The sequence below is a fragment of the Lygodium microphyllum genome, chromosome 2 (assembly GCF_053477565.2).
Source record: "Lygodium microphyllum isolate KBCC chromosome 2, Lygodium_microphyllum_v1.1.10, whole genome shotgun sequence".
NCBI classification, from domain to species: Eukaryota; Viridiplantae; Streptophyta; class Polypodiopsida; order Schizaeales; family Lygodiaceae; genus Lygodium; species Lygodium microphyllum.
Window position 1 is genome coordinate 8,795,857 of NC_141136.1, and position 23,797 is coordinate 8,819,653.

Below are 23,797 nucleotides of genomic sequence, written 5' to 3' on the forward strand. Positions count from 1 at the left end.
CCCGGAAGATGGCATCATTGCTGTGTATTACTTTTCTTTTTTCGGGATCCCATAATCTATACCCCATTTCACCTTCATCACCATATCCTAGGAAAATACATTTACCGGACTTTGGCTCAAGTTTATTGCATTCTTCCTTGCGTATGTGCACAAATGCCTCGCAGCCAAACACTTTCAAGTGTGCATACGAAGGTGGCTTGCCCAACCACAGTTCTTGGAGACCTCCCCTCCCCCCCCCCCCCCCCCCCAAAGACCTGTTTGGTGACTGATTAATCAAGTGTAAAGTTGTCATAACCGCCTCTACCCAAAAACCATGGGTTAAAGCAGAGCATATGAGAGCATTGTACGGACCTTGTCTTGAATGGTCCGATTTATGCGCTCTGCAACACCATTTTGGGGTGGATTATGAGGAGCAGTAAGCTCCCTCTTAATCCCTTTACTGTCACAAAAGTCTTGAAAGGCTTTGGATGCATATTCCCCACCATTGTCAAAGCGAAGGCATTTTAATGTCTTGCTGGTTTGATTTTCAGCAAGTGCCGGAATTTTTTAAATTTATCCAAGGCCTCATCTTTGCGATGGATTGGATAAACCCAAACTTTGCATATGGCATCATCAACAAAGGTAATAAAATACTTCTTCCCCCCTAAAAAAACCCTGGCATTTGACATACATTTGAATGTACTAACTCTAAGGGTGAAGACTTTAGAGAAAAAGATTTTTTGTGTGACATTTGAGCATGTTTACCATAGATGCAATGATCACATTATTCAAAATCAGCATATCTCAAATACAATAAATAACCCAAACGAGAGAGGACTTTCATTCTAAATTGACTGATGTGTCCCAACCGGCTATGCCACAAAGAAACGCTTGGCTACTCAGTTATGGCGGCAACATGGTCACGCATACTAGATACATGCAAAGGATACGGAGTATCACTTTTGGACCCCTTGGCAACAATGCGGGAGCCCTTACATATTTTCCATTTGCTATCCCCAAAGGTGGTGTGATAGCCTTCATCATCTAGTTCCCCTGTGCTAATCAAGCTCTTTTTGAGCTAAGGTACATGCCTCACATTATGCAAAACAAACATGTAGCCATGCTAAAATTCCAGATTCACACTGCCAACACATGTAATTTTACATACATAGTTATCCCCCAAGTAGACAACACCACGTATTGCACCATTGTAGTCAGAGAACCACTCATGATGTGGTGTGACATGAAAGGACGCACCTGAATCAAGTATCCAAGACTGAATGTCATCCTCAGAATCTGCAATCAATGCATGTGCATCCAAAGAATAAGCTAGAAGTACATCACCATCACTGTCATTATCATGAGTAACTACATTAACCTCTTCTATTTTCACATTGCTCTTTTTGGCATACTGGCTGTCCTTGTTTTCAGCCTTGTTGGCTTCATTGTTTTTGTTTTTACCCTTCTCTTTCTTCAGCTGAAAGAAACAATCCCGTTTGTAGTGCCTCTTTTTGCCACAATGATGGCACTCCACATTCTTGCTACGGACTTACTGTGTGCTCGGTTTTCAAAACTGCTCTTATGCTGAAATCTGCCTCTAGTGTGTAATGTATTTGAAGACTTGGCATTGGCTGAAAATCAGACTGATAAGACGCTTAAGTGTCTTCGCTCTGACAATGGTAGGGAATATGTGTCCAAGGCCTTTTAGGCCATTTGTGACAACAAAGGGATAAAGAGGGAGCTCACTGCCCCTCATAATTCACCCCAAAATGGAATTGCAGAGCATATGAATCGGACCATATAGGATAAGGTCCGTACGATGTTGTCTCATGCTGCATTACCCCATGGTTTTTGGGCAAAGGCTGTTATGACAGCCGTACACTTGATTAATCGGTCACCAAACAGGTCTTTTTTTTTTGGGGGGAGGGGGGGGGGGGGGGGGGGGGGGAAGGAAGTTCCCCAAGAAGCGTGGTCGAGCAAGCCACCTTCGTATGCACACTTGAAAGTGTTTGGCTATAAAGCCTTTGTGCACATTCATAAAGAAAAACGTAGCAAACTTGAGCCAAAACCCTGTAAATGCATTTTCCTAGGATATGGTAACAAGGGTGAAATGGGGTATAGATTATGGAATCCCAAGAAAAGGATAGTACGCAGCAATGATGTTATCTTCCGGAAAGATCGCATGCATAAACATCCGAAAAGACTGAGGTCCATAGGGTTGTATTCCAAGAAGAAATACCTTTTGGATAGCAAAATGTACCCGTTGTACAGCAGCAAATACTTGCTGTAAATGAACCTGTAATTGCAGAAAGTAATGCTGGAAATGATCAACCAGCTATTGCCCATGATAATGAGCTACTACATGTGCAGAAACAGCCAAGACAGCAAGCTATTAATGCTGATTTGCAGGCTGAAATGCCAAGACAGCAAGCTGAAAATGCTCAATAACCAGCACAATGATCATTGGGTCAGGAGATCGTCTAGGGCTACTAAACAACCTGATAGATTCATTCCTGGTGCAAACAATGTGGCTGATTATGTCATGTTGACAGACTGTGGTGAACCGTCTTGCTTCAAGGAAGCAATGAACAGCCAGGACAGCAAGAAATGGTATAAAGCCATGTTGTCACAAATGGAATCTCTTGAAAAAAATTGCACTTGGGACTTAATGCAGTTGCCTAAAGGGCAAAAAACACTTCCATGCAAATGGGTTTACAAGATGAAGGTTACTTTTGGTTTCTTACCAAAGTATAAAGCAAGATTGGTTGTGAAGGGATACAAGCAGAAACGCGGAATTGACTTTGATGAGATCTTCTCTCCTGAAGTCAAGATGACTACATTGAGAACCATTTTGGGCTTGGTTACAGCTGAAGATATGGAGCTCATACATATGGATGTAAAGACTGCATTCTTACATGGTGATCTGCATGAAGACATACATATGCAGCAGCCTGAAGGGTTTGTGGAAAAAGGGAAAGAGAAGATGGTATGTAAACTCAAAAGGAGTTTCTATGGACTGAAACAAGCACCAAGAGAATGGTATCATAAGTTTGATACATTTATGCAGTCTCAAGGTTTCCATAGAAGTCAAGTGGATCACTACTTGTACACCAAGAAGACAGCAGATGGCAGTCTGATTATCTTGGTTTTGTATGCTGATGACATGCTGATTGCTGACAAGGATACTCATGCCTTGGACTCGCTGAAGCAAAGTCTTCATGGCATCTTTGACATGAAGGATCTTGGTGATGCGAATTACATTCTTGGAATGCGAATACTCAAAGATAGGTCAAAAGGATTACTCTATCTATCTCAGCAGGAGTATATCTCCAAGGTTTTGCAGCGTTCCAATATGGAGGGGGGAAAACAATTGGGGTTCCATTGCCTCCGTATGTGAAACTCAATGCAAGGGACACCCCTACATTTGATGATGAGACGGCTAAAATGGCCAAGATACCATATGCTTCAGCTATTGGCAATTCGATGTATGCTATGGTTGCTACACGTCCTAACAATGCCTTTGCAGTGGGAGTGATTAGCAGATACATGGCTAACCCTGGTAAAAAGAATTGTGAAGCAGTAAAAGATATTATGAGATACCTCAAAGGCACAAAGGAGTTGTGTATCTGCTTTGGAAAATAGAAGGCATCTATTGTTGGCTTTATGGATGCAAACTATGCTGGTCATACGGATTGCAGAAAGTTCACTTCTGGGTATGTATTTACCTTCACAGGAGGAGCAGTCTCTTGGATCTCCAGGCTACAAAAGTGTGTTGCATTGTCCACTACAGAGGCAGAGTATGTGGCTGCCACTGAGGCATACAAGGAGGCTTTATGGCTTTCACGTCTGGTAGGAGAGCTTGGCATTACAGAGTTACTTGTTCTCCATTGTGATAGCCAGAGTGCTATCATGCTAGCACGAAATCCCGTCTTTCATGCAAAGACGAAGCACATATAGGTGAAGTACCATTTCATTAGAGATGTACTTGACAACAAGAGCATTGAGCAAAATGCATGCAGATGATAATCTTGCAGACCTTCTCACGAAGGGTCTTCCAACAGAGCAATTTGCTCATTGCCGACAGATGATGGAAGTTGGATAGATATATGTGTTTCAGCTTTGTACATACCTAGACTTAGCTGATTCTTTTCTCCTCATAAGGCACATTGCCATAGCTTTTTATTTTTAGACATTTATTTATTATGTATTGTATATTCTGAACATTTCCACCTTCATCCTCATTGTTAGGATGACATAATTGTAAAAGAGTGATTGGGCAAGTGAACAATTCTCTTGTAAGGACACTATCCAAGTGGCACCGCTACATCGCATTCTCCGTGAGCATAAATATTTACATTTCCCTTTCCATTACCCCATGCATTGGCATTCTATTCATGTACACTTGCATCTGTGCACATTTATCGCTTTTCGGTCATCCTTGGAATGGTCAACTTTGGATCCACCATAATCATGGCATTGCACACGGCAGTCTCTGAAGGCACTATTTTTTCCTATGCTTGTATGCTCACTTTATTTATCCTGCTTACTTACCCATCTGGCCTTTCTCTCTACATATTCTTCATATGATTGGCACACACGTATACACACTAAAGCCTCCCTAGGCAGTTATCCTAGTAGTGTGTGAAATTGTGTTGCTTGTATAAAAGTCATAGAACCATCCATCCTTATTTTCCCGTACTTCGAGGCACACTGACTCAATGGAACGAAAACTATTTTGCAACCATCACTTAATGCTAAATCTTTTGATCAAATTGCACCAACAGTCCTTTTAAAAAAACAAAAAAAAAAATCAAAAATCAAAAAAATATCCAAAAGTCCATTGTTGATTCTATCCACATTTGCAAGCCTTGGTAGACCCCTAGGCAACCAACAAGCACCTTTGGAGCGATGCAACCCTCTCTAGGGTGATTATTTGGGCTCCCTTGGTAAGATAACCATCGCCTTTGTAGTCTTGGTAGATCACTAAGTAGTCTACGTGCACGTCCACTAAAGAAAAATACCCTAACACAGAAACATAAACAAAAACCGTACGACAAAGTACAAACTAATAAAAAGAACACAGTTAGGGTTAGGGTTAGAGTAACTCAAAGACAATGAACACAGTAAATAAATGAAATGATATGACTACTAATAATACGATGCTCATGCAGCAAACACACTATGCAGTGATTGAATACTGAACCTCGAACTCCTATATCTCTAGGATTAGGACAAGGATAATGAGCTGGAGAGTGTGTCGTACTCCGAACAGATCCCGAATCGTAACAAGGCAGCCTCTAGATGTCGAACACCAACAAACACAGCAGTGAGAAGCTAGATCTGATGCAGACAGCAGTAAGGAGAGAGAAAGACTAAAAACGGAGCCTACAGGAGAGAGAAAGACTAAAAACGTAGGCATGACAGCTTGCAGGAGAGAGAAAGACTAAAAACGCACACAGGAGAGAAAACTGTTAGAGCGGCAGCTGGAGCCTACAAACGCAGCAGTTTGCTGGCATGGCAGGTTGTACGACAGCAGTGCAGATGAACAGCAATCAATCGCCAAGCAAAAACAACAGCAATCAACATGTGGAGGGCTAGAAACAGGCGCCAAACTGTAGGGAACACTGATGGACAGCAAGGGCTGAGATGTCCTCGGTGACCGGGGTGTGGGCAGCAAGCTGGTAACACTTGAAACCTGCAAAAACGAGATTGTAAAAGAGTGAAGGGCTAGCTACCAATTTATAGAAAATTAGGGTTCTAGATCCTCTCCCACTTAACTTTCTCGATCCGCTCCCCGTTTTAGGATTCTGGCTAAAATAAGCCTAAAATAAGCATATTTTAGGGTTGTTTAAGTGGCTAAGTGCATTTCTTAGCACAACACCCCCTCTCAGGCCCAAAATAGGGCGAGAAAAGTAAGCCAGCCTAAATTTTGATTTACCCCAAGACGTCCCACCCCAAAGCAGCCAAGGCATTGGACAAAAGGTGCACGTTGGCTGCCCAATGGCCTACCAAGACTACAAAGGCGATCGATATCTTACCAAGGGAGCCCAAGTAATCACCCTAGAGAGGTCACGGCGTCGAACCGAGGGTGCTCATCGGCTGCCCAAGGACCTACCAGGGCCTACAAAGGCGGATGGAATTAACAATGGACTTGTTTGTTTTGTTTCTTTTTTTTTAAGTGTTTTAAAAATACATAAGTAATATAGGGGCAGCGGCCGATTAAGTGACAGATAGGAAAAGATAAAGAGAGTTTTCAACCCAAATTATTCACAAAACTAGCAAGTCAATCCCTCGCACTGATCTTGCATCTCCCTTTGCATTACCCTATGCATTGACATTCAGTTCATGTCAATATGCATCTGTGCGTATTGATCCCTTTTCGGTCTTTTGGAGTGGTCGACTCTAGGATCCACCATATTCGTAGTATAACACATGGCAGTTCTCCTAAAGGCAGTTTCCCTACCCTTGCTTGCTTGCTTACTTTGCTTGTCTTGCTAAGCCCACCGGTTTTTTTTTGTCTCTCACATATTCAACACATGATTGGCACATACACTCACTTTTATTATCCTTAGGCACAAGACGTCGTACTCATGCAATATACTATGCAACGGTGCCATTGGGACAGTGCCCTTGGCGCCTCGCAAGGGAAGTGTTCACTTACCCAAGTGCCCTTTTACAATGAAGTCATCCTGACAGTGCGGATGAAGTGACAAATGCCCATAATACAATACAAAAGAATAAGTGAATGTAATGTCTAAAAACTGTAAGCATCATCACTATCATGATCAAGAGTAGAAGCCACCCCTCTCAAACTGAAAGGGAAAGCAAGAGGGAAGCACCCTCTCTCCGTCAAGCTGAAGAAGTAGGGGAGGGTGTACCCAAGCCGATCCTGGGTAGCAGGTACTGAAGAACCGGCCGATTGACCGCTTTGGTCAAGATAACTGCAAAATTATCTGATGAAGGCATAAACTCTAGGCGAATAGTGCCTAGCTCAACCTGCTCTCTGGAAAAATGAAAGTGGACTCTCACATGCCGTGTCCGTGGTGTGATGATCGGATTGCTCGCAAGGGCAATGGCACTCTGGTTGTCGCAGTAGACAACTGTGGGAGAGTCACATGAAAAATGAAGTGCCACCAGTAAACTCCTCAGATAGATGGCCTCGGTGGTGCCATCGAAGAGAGCCCAGTACTCAGTCTCGGCCATGGAAGCCGCCGTCGTCTCTTGCTTACGGCTGGACCAAGAAATGGGAGCCATGCCCAAGGTAAAGAGGTAGCCGCCATGGAAACGCCAGGTGTCAAGATCTCCTGCCCAATCAGAATCAATGTACCCCTACAAACATAAACCAAAACCATATGTCAAGCCATAAAAAAAAGTACACTACAGATAACGCAACACACGAAGATATGCAATCCAATGTGGCATCCTAGGTGCTGTGAAATACTGAATGAGTATGCTAACTGAGTAAGCTAAATCTGGCCTAGTGTGAAGTAACCAAAGAAGTTTTCCTACAATAGAACGATAGGTGTGTGCATCAAAGGGCTGTCCTAGGGTATCCCTCTCGTCAAAAATAACATCCCGCCTAACGATCACCTTGTTTATCCGAGGATCGAACAAACGATAGGCTTTTGCTTCAGAGGAATATCCCACAAAAATAAGGAGATCATCTCGAGGAATAAGCTTTCCTATCTTGCCATCAGACGTGTGTGTGTGTACGCACCACACCCGAAGATTCTGAAATGGGAAATAACAGGCTGAGAGCCAAAAAATGCCTCATACGGGGTCTTCTAAGGAAGAGCCGCAGTCGGGCACCGGTTGAGGATGTACACTGAAGTGTTAACAGCCTCTATCCAAAGGCGCTCAAGAAGCTCTGCTGCAAACAGCATAGAGTGCGCCATTTCCATGACTGTGCGGTTCCTACACTCTACGACTCCATTCTGAGAGAAGGAATTGGTAGAGGTGAGCTGGAGAGAAATGCCATGCTTCTGTAGAAACTCGGAAAACTCGTGGGAGATAAACTCACCACCGCTATCACTCCTCATACACCCAACACAACGACCAGTCTGGTTTTGAACCAGCAACACCCAAGCAAAAAAATATGTAAAAGCATCTGACTTATGCTTGAGGAAGTACACCCATATGTATCGAGAATGATCATCCACTATCAAAAAGAAGTACAGCGCACCGTTCAAAGCAGCAATGGATGTTGGCCCACAAAGATCAACGTGAATTAATCTAAGAGGCTCCTCAGCTCTATATGTAGACTGCTGAGGAAATGGGATACAGTGCTGCTTCCCGAGCTGACAAGCTTTACAAACATCTCGAGCTAGCTTCAGGCGTGGAAGGCCCTCAACCAACTCACGGCATGACAACTCATAAAGTGAGTCATAACCAAGATGCCCTGAGCGAAAATGCCAAAGACGCTCATTGTGCGTAGGCTCCCGAGATGTAGCTAAGGCCTAGAAGATATGGAACACGAAGCCTTCGGCGATCGGCTCGGTCAGAAAGTGTGTCATGTGGTATAGGCCAATAGGCTGTGCCTCACCGTGAGCAATCACTAAACCAATCAGAGAGTCAAGGACCTTGACTGTGGTCGCTGTAAAGAAAACTGCTCGCCCCAACCGGCAAAGCTACTGAACAGATAGCAAGTTCACCCCAAGCTGAGGGACATGATATACATTGTCCAAGGAAGCCAAATCCGGACCCTTGTCAGTGGCAAAACTGACGCAACCTTGAGCTTGAATCTTGACCGAGGAGTTGTTTCCTACACGAACCCGCCTAACTATAGGGGCTCGAGTACAGAAAATGTCCTCTGTAGGAGTCATGTGATATGTAGCTCCACTGTCCACAATCCAAACTGAAGCTGAAGTGCTCAGCTGTGACGTGTGGGCCTCTATAGTAACCTCGTCAGGAGGCAACTCACAGATATGGACGGGACTCGCATCTGATGTCTCTATGAAGACGATATGGGCCTCTGCAGACCAGTCAAACAAGCCCTCTGGAGTTGAGAACATTGTTGACTAAGATGACTGTGCAGTGGCAGTGTGAGTCTGACCTTTAAATTGCCCCTTGCCATCACCCTACCTCCCCTACTGGGGGTTGCCCGACTGAGGGGCGGGGGTCTGAGACTTGGGTTTTTGTGCTGTATCTCATGCCTTTGATCGATACTCATCGTCAAAATGGCCAGCCTTTTGACAATGTTCACAATACCTATTCTTTTTAGGTTCATTCTGCCACCTAGGTTTGAGTTGTGACTGGGAGTTTCCTTGAGAATCCCTAGATTGATATAGCTTTTGAGTTTGATTTTGATTTTGAGTGGAGGTTTGGTTTGGTTTGCCCTTCCCTTGTTGCTCTTTCTGAGAGTGAGCAAGAAGAGCCCCCTTTGAAGAGGAATTCATATGAAACTCATCGAACAACCATGCGTAACGCAACAGCTGACACTCAAATTCATAGAATGTAGGCATTGAAGGCTTTGAAACTATTCCTTCCACAAAATTAAAGTATTTCTTGGGGAGTTTATTTAGGAACAATGTGACCTGATCATCAGAGGACTTAGGAGTCCCCGTAGTAGAGAATTCAACGAGGAGACGCCGATACTCAGCCAACTTGACTTTCAAGTCATCCCGGTCAGTGATTTTGAAAAGCTGAAGCTCATGGTTAAGATTAATACAACGGGTCCTATCTCGAGCCGCATAACGGTCAATCAACTATGCCCATCGCTCTGACGCTAAGTCAAAATGCTGAAGCTGAGAATGAAACTCTCGCAATAAGCCCTGCATCAGCTCAACAATAGCAGAGACATTCTTAGCCTTCCATGAGCGGATGACCTCGTATGAAACAAATGCGGGATCGAATTGGGATTCCAACCCCTACACTAGATCCCATAGGTTCTGTGAATCAAGGACATGTCTCATCAAATTCGACCAAGTAGTAAAGTTTGACCCATTAAAACGAGTCTTGTCATTAAGTGCATTCTTGGCGGAAGATGAGCTAGAACCATGAGGTGTCGGGTGGATGGAGTAAGATGATGGTGAAAAAGATGATGGAGATGAGAGTGTCTGACAAGAGTAAGAAGGAGGGGAAAGAGGTGGGTAGGTAGAAGTAGGCTGTGAGTGTCTAATGAGTGCTGATTAATACGGAGACAATGGAACATGAATGTTTCCATAAGGTGCCGGTGTAGATGGAGGCACTGGGACACAATAGCCTTGTCCAAAGTAAGGCTAGGACATAGCATTATGACCAGAAGGTCCACTAGGCAATGCCATGGAGGCAAACTGTGGAGGCAACTAATCCACACTCGAGAGAGACTGAGTGGGATACCCAGGCTGCAATGATTTCGAAAGTGTATATGAGGTAGGTGGAACACCACCACCCGGTTGAGGGAAGGAAAAGATCTTAAAGGATGTGCCTATGTTTCCATAAACCCCTGATGTGATGTACAGTGCGACATGAGGTGTCTGAAATGAAAATGTAAATGGTGTAAATGAAAGTGGTGAAGCAGCAAAAGACTGTGGTGGGATGGGTGGGTTTTGAAAGTGAGGTGTATGAAGTGCAGATTCTTTTTGTTCATTTTTATCATTTAAAGACTAAAAATGAAGCTGTGAAGATGATGATACACATGTAATGAAGTGAAAGGAACACCAAATTCATTTTGATTATGTGAAGTAGACAAAAAAGAAGGAAGAACAGAAGAAGAGTTACCTATCTTTTTCTTATAATTCCCGCGACGTGTGTTAACATACAAGAATTGGTCCTCTAGAGGACCTTTTCCGTAGTCAACAAACTGGACTTTTTCTTCCACATGATCTCTACCAATATATTGCAAAATAGAAGAGGTAAAATAAGAAGGCACGAAAGACGAATCAAAAGTATCTTCCACCGAAGAGGACGAAAGAGTCTGAAAAAATGGAACATACTCTGGATTTTACTCTCCAAGAGGGAAGCCCATCCCTGATGGAGGTCTCGACAACCCTGCAACATCATTAGACTTACGCACAACATCTAAAGAGTGAAATCCATACATACCTTCATTTAGAAACTTTTCTTCAAGGATAATCCTTCGGTTGAGCTCCTCAATCTTCTTTTGTCGATAGGCTATGATCAGTTTATATTCCTCTGAGGTCAGCTTGCCTATCTTTTCTTCCATGTACTCAAATGTTTCTCCCACCATGTCGGAACTTTGTGGAGCAAGCTGATGAGCCCACTCTCGCACGGTTCTCGGCATAGGCTGATCTAGAGACTGAATCGGTGTTCATGTATTCGAAGTCATTTAAACCTACTGTTGTTCTTGCCTCTTACGAAGAGCTTTTAGATCAAAGGCCTAGGTTTCTCAGAGAGTACCAGGCTCTGATACCATGTAAAGAAAAATTACCCTAACACAGAAACATAAATAGAAACCGTACGACAAAGCACAAACTAATAAAAAGAACACAGTTAGGGTTAGGGTTAGAGTAACTCAGAGACAATGAACACAGTGAATAAATGAAATGATATGACTACTAATAATATGATGCTCATGCAACAAACACACTATGTAGTGAATGAATATTGAACCTCGAACTCCTGTATCTCTAGGATCAGGGCAGGGATAATGAGCTGGGGAGTGTGTCGTAATCTAAACGGATCCCGAATTGCAGCAAGGCAGCCTTCGGATATCGAACACCAGTAAATGCAACAGTGAGAAGCTGGATCTGATGCAGACAATAGTGAGGAGAGAGAAAGACCAAAAACGTAGATAGGACAGCTTGCAGGAGAGAGAAAGACTAAAAACGAAACCCGTAGGAGAGAGAAAGACTAAAAGCGCAAGCAGGCAGGACAGCTTGCAAGAGAGAGAAAGACTAAAAATGCACGCAGGAGAGAGAAAACTGTCAAGGCAGCAACTGGAGCTTGCAAACGCAGCAATTTGCTGGCGTGGCAGGCTGTACGACAGCAGCGCAGATGAACAGCAATCAGTTGCCAAGCACAAACAGCAGCAATCAATGTCTGGAGGGCTGGAAAGAAGCGCCAAACTGTAGGGAACAGTGATGGACAGCAAGGGCTGAGATGTCCTCCGTGACCGGGGTGTGGGTAGCAAGCTAGTAACACCTGAAACCTGCAAAAACGAGATTGTAAAAGAGTGGAGGGCTGGCTGCCAATTTATAGAAAATTAGGGTTCTAGATCCTCTCCCACTTAAATTTCTTGATCCGCTCCTTGTTTTAGGATTTAGGCTAAAATAAGCCTAAAATAAGCATGTTTTGGGGCTGTTTAAGTGGCTAAATGCATTTCTTAGCACAACACGTCCTAGTTGCTTTGGGATGAGACACCTTGGGATGGATGAAAATATATATCTCAAGGGTTTATTTTTAATAGCTCGTCACGAACATTGCAGTCAAAGGTTCCACTAGCCATCTGCTATCATCTGGCGCCTAATTTCAGCCTTCCTCGCCTGTTTGCAGCACCTACAGTTTGGTGCTATCACCTTCAACTAGGAACTGTCATCTTGATCTTCTCTCTCCTCTAAATGTTGCGTTTGTAGTTTCTAGCTATCGCTTTAACATTCTCTCACCTCTTTCTGTTGCGATTGCACCTAACAGTTGTCACCCTGTTTTTCTCTCTTCTCAAGTAATTGCTTTTTAGTCTTTCTCTCTCCTGCACTACCATCTACATCATATCTAGCCTTGGCTGCATTTGCTAGTGTTCAACACTCGAAGGTTACTTTTGCTATGATTCGGGATCCGTTCAGAGTATGACACACTCTATAGCTCATAACCTCTGCCTTGATCCCAAAGATACGAGAGTTCGAGATTCAATATTCACTGCATAGTGTGTTTGTTTGCATGAGCACTATATATTCACAGCATAGTGTGTTTGTTGGCATGAGCACTATATATATCTATATGTGTGTGTGTGTGTGTGTGTGTGTGTGTGTGTGTGTGTGTGTGTGTAAGCATTAAGTCTGAAAAGGCCAAGCGATTCAAGTGAGGCTCCTGGGGAACAGAATTAAAAGGTCATGAAGGTGGCCTCGTCACCTATATAAGAATCTAGTCAGAAAGAAACTTTGCTCTCTTCCATTGTTATGCAAGTCAGTCATCATCGGGGTTTCTTGAAAACAAAGACACGTCGGCGGGTGTTGGAGTGCCCGCTAAAGACACACGCGCGTGCCCCGCGGGGTGATATCGTAACCAGTACCCTTTGCATCTCAACGCAGTAGAACGTGTAACTGGCCCTTGATCCTATTTTCACTCATATCCGAAGAAATAGGTTAACTGCAAAGAACAAACCGAATCCCTAGGGCAGCTAGGATGCCACCATTGGCAAAGACTTTGCTAGAAATGCTTAGGCACTGGATGTGGCACGCCCATTGGCTAAACTAAAAGCATAGCAAAAAAGAAACCCAAAACAAAAACCAACCAAACCAGTCAAAAAAGCATGACCAAGCAGTCAAGCCAGGAAGGCCAAGTCATTTGACGGAAATGGTAAGGCCCCTTTTCAAACTAAATGCTAATGAGATTTCTTTCATTGGAAAAGAAAAACTAGGCCACCTTGCCTGTAGCAAAGTAGCGTGAGCCGTATGCGAGAAAACTTGCATGTACGGTTCTATCGGGGGGATTTAGCTGATAGAAAAGAAGCGTCTATCCAACTAGAGGAACAGAAAAATTAATCGAGTATAAAACATATCTTTAAGCTTTACCTCATTTTGATCGTTCAGAGGGCGACCGTGGAGCCATCAAATGAAGCCAAGCGTTGCAACAAAGAGCAGCAAAGCGAGTATTTTTTATTGAAATATAAGATTTGGCAGAGACTCTAATATGTCATAAAAGAAGATAACCAGACACAGCCAACATTTGCCATATTTTTCACTATATCCTTAAGTGGCAGTTGAATGGAGAGTCTTGTGAATGCGAAACGCTAGTGAAACTGGATAAGCCTTGGACATAAGGTTTTTTTCTTTCGCATTTTTCCTTGTGTGTATCGGAGATCTAAAGCAAATGCACCAAAAAAGAGGGAAACTAAGATTTGACATGGATATCGTAAACATTTGAAGTATAACTGTAGGCTCACATGACCTTTGCTAAAGGATAAGAGCATTTAATGGAACCAGTGAATTGTGCATTTGCTTACTAGATGTGTGAGACAGAAAGTTCGCAATACCCAAACACTATATAAACAAAAAAGCATGCTAGTGTCATAGAAGGGAAGAAGTTTAGATTAATGGCTTTAAGATTAATGCTTTCCATTTGAGTTGTTAAGAGCAAAGTTCATGTCAGTTAGAACATCTAGATGAGGGATTAGTCAGCTAATTTAACCGCTTTGTGAGATGTTATTGGAATGTATGAGTTTCAAGGCCAGAGCACAACTTAGCGTTTTATTTGCCTTAACTAGTCTAATCATAGAGTGCATGGAATGGGGTAAAAAAGCAATTTCGTATTTCTTTTAGCTTTTAGGACAAAGCAAAGCCTTTAACTTACGTTTACTGCTTCGTTAGCATTACAGATGAAGGTAAAGATTTGGATGTTCTCTTAATGTCAAATAGTTTCTGTTCGGTAGCAACTAAACTCTGTTCTTTTACGGTCACTCAAATCAAAGAGCCGTATGATACACAACTATCTAGTACGGTTTAGAGAGCACTTGATTATATGATGCAAGTGACACAGCTTTGGCTGGCATCAAGTAACTTTTCACTCTATTTATGTTTCTATGATGGCTTAAGAGCACACTTATCCTTTAACCGTAGAAAGACTTTGTAATTGCGAGGTACCGTTATGAGCCTAATATATACAGGTGTTATTTTGTGAAATAACTTGAATTTCGAATCACTTACTTGCTTTAACTACTTATGCGATGGATGTGGGACCATTAATTCTCTTTCCATGGGCTTTTGAGGAATGAGAGAAACTTCTCGAATTCCATGAAAGAGTTTCAGGAGCCAAGATGTATACTAGTTACATATGACTAAGTGGAGTGGCACAAGATTTGTCTTTGGGCTTGGGTGAAGATATTTTTTTATTCATATAACAATTTGCTTCTCGTATTGACAAATCAGAAGAGATGTCAACCAATAACCATGTTTGGAAACAATGATTAATAGACATTGGCACTGTCACTACACAGCAAGCCTTGGATTGGGGATTTAGTGGTGTAATGTTAAGAGACTGTGCAACACGAAGACATCAATTGCGATACGGAAAAATTTTCTATTGGGTAATGGTTTTGTCAGACCCTATTCAAGCACGCTTCGACTGTAAAGGCTTAGTGTGACGCCTTGATAATAACGTCTATTTAGATGAAGGCTAGGGCGAGCCAAAGGAAGGACGGCACAGGCAAATGTGCATAAGCTCAGTAAAGTATGACCAGAACTAGGCTATGGCTATCTTAAAGAAGTCGGTCTAATGGACTGTGAACGGATTCGCCTTTAGCCTTTGGGCACGTTGAAACCGCATAGGTTCACCGGGGTGGAGCACGGTCCGCCGAAATCGGAATAGAGTAGATGCTATTGACGAAACGTGACAAGCCTATATCCATATAGATGTCCTATGTATAAGGTTAAATACATTACGAGATATGGGTAGAGGAAGGCTCAAAGACTAAAGGCTAGGCCCCATAGCGTGATTTTCTTTTTCAGCATCAAATTAGATAGGAAGATAGTCTATCTGACTAAAGAAAATAAGGCTTTCATTACGGATCGATTCAAGCGGAAAGAAAGGCATAAAAGGTTTAGCCACAAAGTGTAATTGAGTGAAATAATGCTAAATAATTTATCAACCTCTGATCGCAGAATATGTAAACTTAAGCAAAAGACTTAGCGGATCACTGAGAGATCCCGTCCATTGTCAAATTGCGTATCGCAACGTAATGGCTGTTGCCACAAGTATAGCATGTGTTTTGGTTTTAGGGTTGATTCCTTATGGCTATAAACCATATAGCCAGTAATATGTGGTCAGTAAATAGATCTTTGCTGCTTATGTTGGCAAAAAATGACTCAAATGAGCTAAAGACAGGCATTGCGAGAAATGGTTTGGATTTTTTACTAGAATTTGCTGGCTGCTATAAGCAAGCATTCATATATAGACTAAGAATGTTTTTGGTTTCTAAGCGCCTGCCTGTAAACATGTCATAGGATTGAGAATGCATATGAGCCGTATGAAGGGTACTTTTCATGTATGGTTCTTAGGAAGGGAAAGCCAAATAAAAGGGCCCATCTACTTAACCGGGAGTATGTCGGGATCCATGAAACGCAGCACCTTATGATGTTTATGACTAATCGGATTTTGACATATCAGTAGGTACTAGGGGAGATTGTTATGATTGTTATTGCATTTGTATTGAAAAAATGTGACATATCAGTAGGTACTAGGGGAGATTGCTATGATTGTTATGATTGTTATACATACATACATACATATACAGTAGGTACTAGGGGAGATTGCTATGATTGTTATGATTGTTACACACACACACACACACACACACACGTGTGTGTGCGTGTGTGTGTGTACATACATACATACATATGTATGTATATATGTATGTACATACATAGATATATATGTATATATGTATATATGTATATATGTGTATACATACATATATGTATAGACATACATATATATACATATATACATATATATACATATATGTATGTACATACATACATGTACATATATACATATATGTACATATACATATATACATACATATATGTATATATTGTATATATGTATATGCATATATGTACATATACATATATACATATATATATGTATATATTGTATATATGTATATGCATACATATATGTATGTATATACATATATATACATATATACACATATATACATATATACATATATACACGTGTGTGTGTGTGTGTGTGTGTGTGTGTGTGTGTAAGACAAAGAGCGGAGAGAGAGAGAGAGAGAGAGAGAGAGAGATAGCGAAACGCCAAAAATCTGCAGAGAAGAATGTTATATAAGAATGCAAAAATATACACAGGTGCAAAGAGAATGTATGTGCATGTCTCCACCTCAAAGATCTCAATCTCCGCCAACCCTGAGGGTAGTCTCCACGGTCTACAGCCTGAAAACTGGGAGCAAAACTGACCGAGACCAATAAATAGGCCAACAAAATAGCCAGAAATAACAAGTCATCCACATAGGTCAGCAAAATTGGCCGAACTGTCCAACTTGCAGCCTACCCTCGTCTAACATGTGGCACTCTTGCTACACCAATTGCCACCTGTTGTCCTTGCTGCCTGTCTAGGGAATGTCCAGCTCTAGCACCCCTTCTCAGATCCTAGACACGGTAGAAGGGATCTGGAGTGCTGTCAAAGTAAAGCCTGAGGAAGCATCTTGGTAAACAAGTTTGCAAGATTGTCCTCTGTCTTGCAATAGACCAGGGAAATAGTCTCATCCACAATCTTCTCCCAAATGAAATGGTATTGGATCTTAATATACTTTGTCTGAGCATGAAAGACAGGGTTCCTGGCCAAGGCAATGTGACTCTCATTGTTGAATTGAACAGTAGGACCTTTCTGCAGTCAGCCAAGCTCCTCCAAGAGCCTGTGAAGCCACACTGTCTCACATGTAGTAAAAGACGCAGCTCAATACTCTACCTCAGTCAAAGATAGGGAAATTGTGGGTTGCTTCTTGTTGCTCCATGAAACAGCACCAACACCCAAGGTAAAGTAATAACATGTCGTGGATCTCCGATGATCCACATCACTAGCCCAATCTGAATCACTCCATCCTAGAAGACCAAGTCTATAGCACCGGTACTTGTTGGATAATAGATCCCAAGGTCAGGAGTCCCCCAAAGAAACTGCAAAATCCGTTGAGCAGCCTGCCAATGCACCATCTTAGATTCACTCATGGACTAGGCTAGTGAAACCAGTCTTCCTTCTCGGATAGGGTGGTTTAACCTAATTAAGCACTTAATTACAACAATTAGCAAATGAACATAAACTGAAATGCTCACTTACCTTCATAAACTTGGACAATGGACACCCTGTTGGTCCCAAAACTGGTGCCCCTTTCGGTATTTCCTTAATTTCAATTGTTGATGGATAAATTGCAAGCCGAGATTTCACGATCTCCTTGGCTGATTCAAAAGCCCCTTACTGTTCCAATAATCAGCAAAGCATTCCAGCAAATTGCCCCTTGATTTTCACCCAGGACTTGCTCTAATGGAACCCCAACTAATCAAATGCTGCCCCAAATTCACAATAGATGGGCTGGCATCTGAAATCCTCACAATTCCACGAATTTCCAGTGCTGATTTCAATTTACAATGCCTTTGACTGATGGCGCGGGTCCCAAGGTGGCTATTAAACCCTAATTACTGCTGTAATTTAGGGTTTATAGCAATAAACGCTCTGCTTCCACCAAATTTGGCTGTACTCTGCTACCAATGGCTGAGAATTATTGAGAATGCTTGAGCATAGACTGGAGGAGATGAGAGAATGTTGTAGAGAGAGAAAATCAGCTGAAATGTATCTTTTGATTCATAGTTCTGATGACAAATCTGATGGCACCAACAGCTTCAAAAGGAAGGTAAAACATCAACTCCATTGAACTCCGCTGGCGAGCCCTCCTCTTCTACTGCCGTCTCTCTTGAGGCGAAAGAGAAATCCTGCTGCCCCCTGTCCTATTGCGGCGCATGATCAGTCGTCGTCGCCTCTCAGAGTCAAATCTGATCACCTCCTCTCCCTCTACCAAGCTCTGAACGGCTGCAATTCCACTTCCACCACCCTCCAACAGCCTTTTCCCTAGTTGCATGGGAAATTTTTGCCAAGTGGCAGCCTTCCTAATGCATTTTCAGCCATTAAATTAATTTTTCAAAATTAATTAATTCTGAAAATTAATTTCAGCCCTTTTGACCCTGCCCAAAATTAAACATGCCCATCTGTAATGAAATTGGCTAGGCCATTTGCAACTTGGAGTGGTTCCCAACCTCTGTTGACCCTTAGACTAGCATTAATTAATGCTAGTCCCTAGTGTCACCACTGACACTTAATGGCCAAACAATTGTCCTAGGGTCCAACCTGGCACCAACCGACCACCAAAACCCAGTTGGCATAACTTAACACAACTTTTGCCTTTAGCACCCACTGCATCCTCGGGGTCCTTGGCCGGTTCCCATGAAATAATTACCATGTGCATCACATGTGCTAAACAACCTTGCATATTTGATTAATAGCTTAATCAAATGTTACTAGCAAGATTAAAGCATCTCAAAATTTCACGTCCCCGTAACAGCCAACACACCTACAACATAAGTCAACACAAGTATTAAGAAGCCAGATCAAGGAGCCAACCAACTACCTGTAACGAGTAGCATCCACCAAAGGAAAATTGGAACCAGCTGTAGCCTTCCAATGCATGTCCATAGGAGTCGTAAGAGACTTGCATCCCTCCATCTCACACGTAGTCAAGGGCTCCTGTACATACCGTTGCTAGGAAATAAAGATCCCCCTCGGAGTTTCATAGATCTCATGGCCTAGAAAAAAGTGCAGAAGTCCCATATCTGTCATCTCAAACTTCTCATGAAGTGTTGCCTTTGTCTACTCAACCATCTAGGTATGATCACCTGTCACAATCAAGTCATCCACATAAAAGACAAATAATACATGACCTCTATCCGAGGTGTAAACGTAAAGCTGAGGATCGGCTTTGGAACACCCATATCCCAAGTTCTCTTGGAGAAATGAGTCAATCTTCTCATTCCAAGCACAGGGAGCCTACTTAAGGCCATAGAGATCCTTCCACAACCTGTACAACTTACCATCAAAAGACCTGAAACCGAGAGGTTGCTCAACATAGATCTCCTCCTTCAACTCCCCATTTAAGAAGATAGAACATTACATCCAGTTGATAGACTGGCCATCTCCTATAGTTAGCCAAGGCAAGAATTGCGCGAATAGTAGCCATCCAAGTTGACGGGGCAAAAGTATCATGGAAACCAATGCCTAGTCGTTGTGCAAAACCTTTAGCAGCAAGGCGAGCCTCGTGCTTGTCCAACGTGCCATCACTGGAATATTTGGTCTTGAAGACCAATTTGACGTCAATGATCTTCATATGGGAGACTTCAGCACAAGATATCAAGTGCCATTCCTCTCAATCGAGCTCCTGCTCCATTGCTTTCCGCCAATGATCATGCTGTAAAGTCTCCTTCACAGAGGTGGGCTCTTGATCCTGCACGACACCAATCATCAAACAATAATTAGTATAAACAAGCTCAGTATGGTATGCTTGGTTCCTCTAAGAATGCCGCGGGCCATCCTACGGCTGCCACTCATCCCTGCATCACGAAGAGTGTCAAGAGCCCAATGAGAAGGCCGGATCTTGCCTCGTTACTCTCCATCTGCTGAAGTTTCTAGAAGGTTCACTAACGGGGCTAGAGATAATCAATGAGTCTGTTGGCAGAGAACTAAGCTCGTCATTCGAAAAAGAGTCTTCAAGAGGCACAAGCTCCAAAGGAGTAGTCGCGAACGCCCAGCTATCACCGAGATCTCCAAGAATAGGGTGTTCCTCAACCCCCCCACTAAAGCTAGAACTTTCACAAACAGAACATCACAGCTCATGTAGACATTCTGCTCAACAGGATCATACAATCAGTAGCCTTCAGACTGCGAGAGCTATAGCCCACAAGCACCTATCTTTTGGAAGCCGCTTCAAATTTGTCACACTATGTCTTTCGGATGTGAACATAGGCATCACATCCAAAAACCCTGAAATAAGAAACATCTGGCTTAGACCCAAAGTACGCCTGATAAGGGATCATACCAACAACAGCGCAAGTAGGGGATCTATTAAAGATGTGAACTACAATAGCCACAGCCTCAGCCCATATACATAGAGGCATCTAATGATGCTCCATCATGGTATGGGCCATCTCGATCACACTGCGATTCTTCAATATGCCATTCTCCTGGGGGGTGTTTGTATTGGCAAGATCATGGTGAATACCATGATTTGCACAAAAACGAGCAAGTTCATTAGAAACAAATTCTCCACCCTTCTCTAATCGTAAGGTCTTCAGATTCCAAGCCCATGTCATCCTGCTGTAATCATCCACAATAAGCATGAAATACAAGCTCTCTCTAAGGAACTTTGTCCTCATCTGTCCACAAAGATCGGTAGAAACAAGCTCCAAGGGTGCTGAAGACCGCCTTAAAGCCTTGCTGGAAATAGCATCACGAGTCTATTTCCCATGGATACAGAATACACAAGGGTATTGGCTCACCACAATATCCGACAAACAACAAGCAAGCCGGCCCTTTGAAGCCTACCAAAGGTAATCATAGTTAAGATGGCCAAACCGAGCATGCCAAAGCTTGAATTGAGTTTGTGAGGTAAGAAGAAGAGAGGTCAAGGCAAAAGAAGACCGTAACTTATAGACTTCATTCTCCTCATAACCTGAAGAAAGGACTTGTCTCAATCCACGATCAAGAATCTGAAAAGAATCCACATCAAATTCGACCAAGAGGCCAAGGGCAAAAATATTATGCACCAACAGTAGGTGGTATTCCAAGGCAAATACATAAAGCACCTCGGATGTATGGGCACCACCTCGCCCATCTAAAACAAGATACATATCTCCCCATCCTTGTATAGAACAAACGAACTATAACCAATGAGAATTTGGCCATGCAAATGCCGCAAATGAGCAACCCCTGCTCAAGGAGTCATGTGCCGTGAGGCACCACTGTCAACAATCCACTCCTTCACCTTTGCAGGACTATGTAGGCCCTTGAGTGTTAAGCTAAAAATGCATTAGCTTCACTTAAACAACCCCAAAACAAGCTTAATTAAGAAAGAAACCTTGTTTATTTAAAATGAAATGCGTTCCTAGAGAGTCTGTATCCCATAAGTACAAACCCACTTGGAAGGACCCAAACTTTCTATAAATAGATATGCTGCCCTCCATTCAGCTTTAATCTCGTTTTTGCGCATTTCAGGTATTTCAGCTTGCTACCCACACCCCGGATGTGAAAGACATCGTGGTCCAAGCTGGCCATTGCTGTCTACAACAATCTGGCACTTGTTTCCAGCCTACCACGCACTGTTCGGAGCTAATTTCAGGATACTAACTACTGTTGCTACTTTTTCCTGCGTTTTTAGTCTTTCTCTCTCTTGCAGCCTGCGTTTTTTGTCTTTCTTTCTCCTCGCCTGCGTTTTTAGTATTCCTCTCTCTTGCACTGCCATCTACATTAGATCCAACCTTCCCTAGCTGTATTTATTGGTATTCGACATCCGAAGGCTGCTTGTTGCGATTCGGGCACACTCTCTAGCTCATTACCCCTGCCTTAATCCTTGAGATACATGAGTTTGAGATGCAATATCCATTCACTACATAGTGTATTTGTTGCATAAGCATTGTATATTCAATAGTCATATCACTTCATTCATTCTCTATGTTCATTGTCTCTGAGTTACCCTAACCCTATACTGCATTCTTCCATCAATCCCTACCTTGTCATCGTATGGTGTTATTTAAGTTTCTATATTAGGCTATTTCTTCACATTAGACAGCCAATGAGCACCCTTGGTCTAATGCCTTGGTCTCTCTTGGGCGATCACTAGGGCTTCCTTGGAAAGATAATCGTTGCCTCTGTAGTCTTGGTAGGTCACTGGGCAACTGAAGTACACCTTTTCCCAATGCCCTAGCCGCTCTGGGATGAGATGCCTTAGGGTAAAAGAAAAATAAGTACAAGGGCTTATTTCTCATGGCCTAAGAGGGGGTATTAAGCTAAAACTGCATTAGCCTCACTTAAACAGCCCCAAAACACGCTTAATTAATGAATAAACTTTCCTATTTTAAAAAGAAACGTGATCCTAGAGAGTTAATATGTCCCACATGCAAAACCCTAATTTGGGTACCCCAAACTTTCTATAAATAGGCATGCAGCCCACCACTCTCTCTCAATCTCGTTTTTGTAGGTTTCAAGCCCTCTAGCTTCGTTGCGCACACCCTGTTTGCAGCGAAGGATGTCTCATCCGAAGCTGCCCATTGCTATCTACATCAATCTAGCGCTTGTTTCCAACCTCCATCACACAATTTACATTGATTTCTACTACACTTACTAATCGGCCACATCGTCTATAGTTGGCAAACTGCTGAACTACTGTGTTTTTTATCTGCGGCTGCTGTACGAACTACCACATCATCATACCTATGTTTTTGCTGCCATCAACCTGCCACATCATCATGCTTACATTTTTTGCTACCGTCAGCCTGCAATGTCATCATTAGCTTGCTACAATTTTTTCTCTCCTCAAGTACTTGCGTTTTCAGTTTTTCTCTCTCCTCACTGCCTGTCTACATCAAATCCAAACTCCCTGACTGCATTTGCTATTGTTCAACACACAAAGGCTACCTTGCTACATTTCGAGATCCATTCGAGGTATAACACACTCTCCAACTCATAACCTTTGCCTTGATCCAAGAGATACGAGAGTGTGAGGTTTATTATTCACTGCAGTGTATTTCCTGCATGAGCATTGTATATTTAGTAGTCATTTACTTTATTATTCATTATATTCACTATCTTTGAGTTACCCTAACCCTAATTGTATTCTAAGTTATCAATTTGTGCTTTGTCATACAATTGGTTTTAGGTTTTCTGCATTTAGAGCATTTCACCATAGTCCCTAGTGTCAGTGCTCACACTTATTGGCCAAACAACTATCCTAGGGTCCAAACTGGCACCAACTGACCACCAATGCCCAACTAGCATAACTTATCATAGCTTTTGCCTTTTACACCCACTGCATCCTCTCAGTCCTTGGCCTATTACCATGAAATGACTGCCATGTGCATCACATGTGCCAAACAACCTTGCACAT

At 42.6% G+C, this 23,797-nt stretch overlaps 1 protein-coding gene across 2 annotated transcripts in view; it reads right to left on the bottom strand.

Moving 5' to 3' along the window:
* LOC148039458 (uncharacterized) overlaps positions 1-23,797 on the bottom strand; it is a 72,096-nt gene that overhangs the window by 38,139 nt on the left and 10,160 nt on the right. The gene's annotated exons all lie outside the window — the stretch shown is intronic.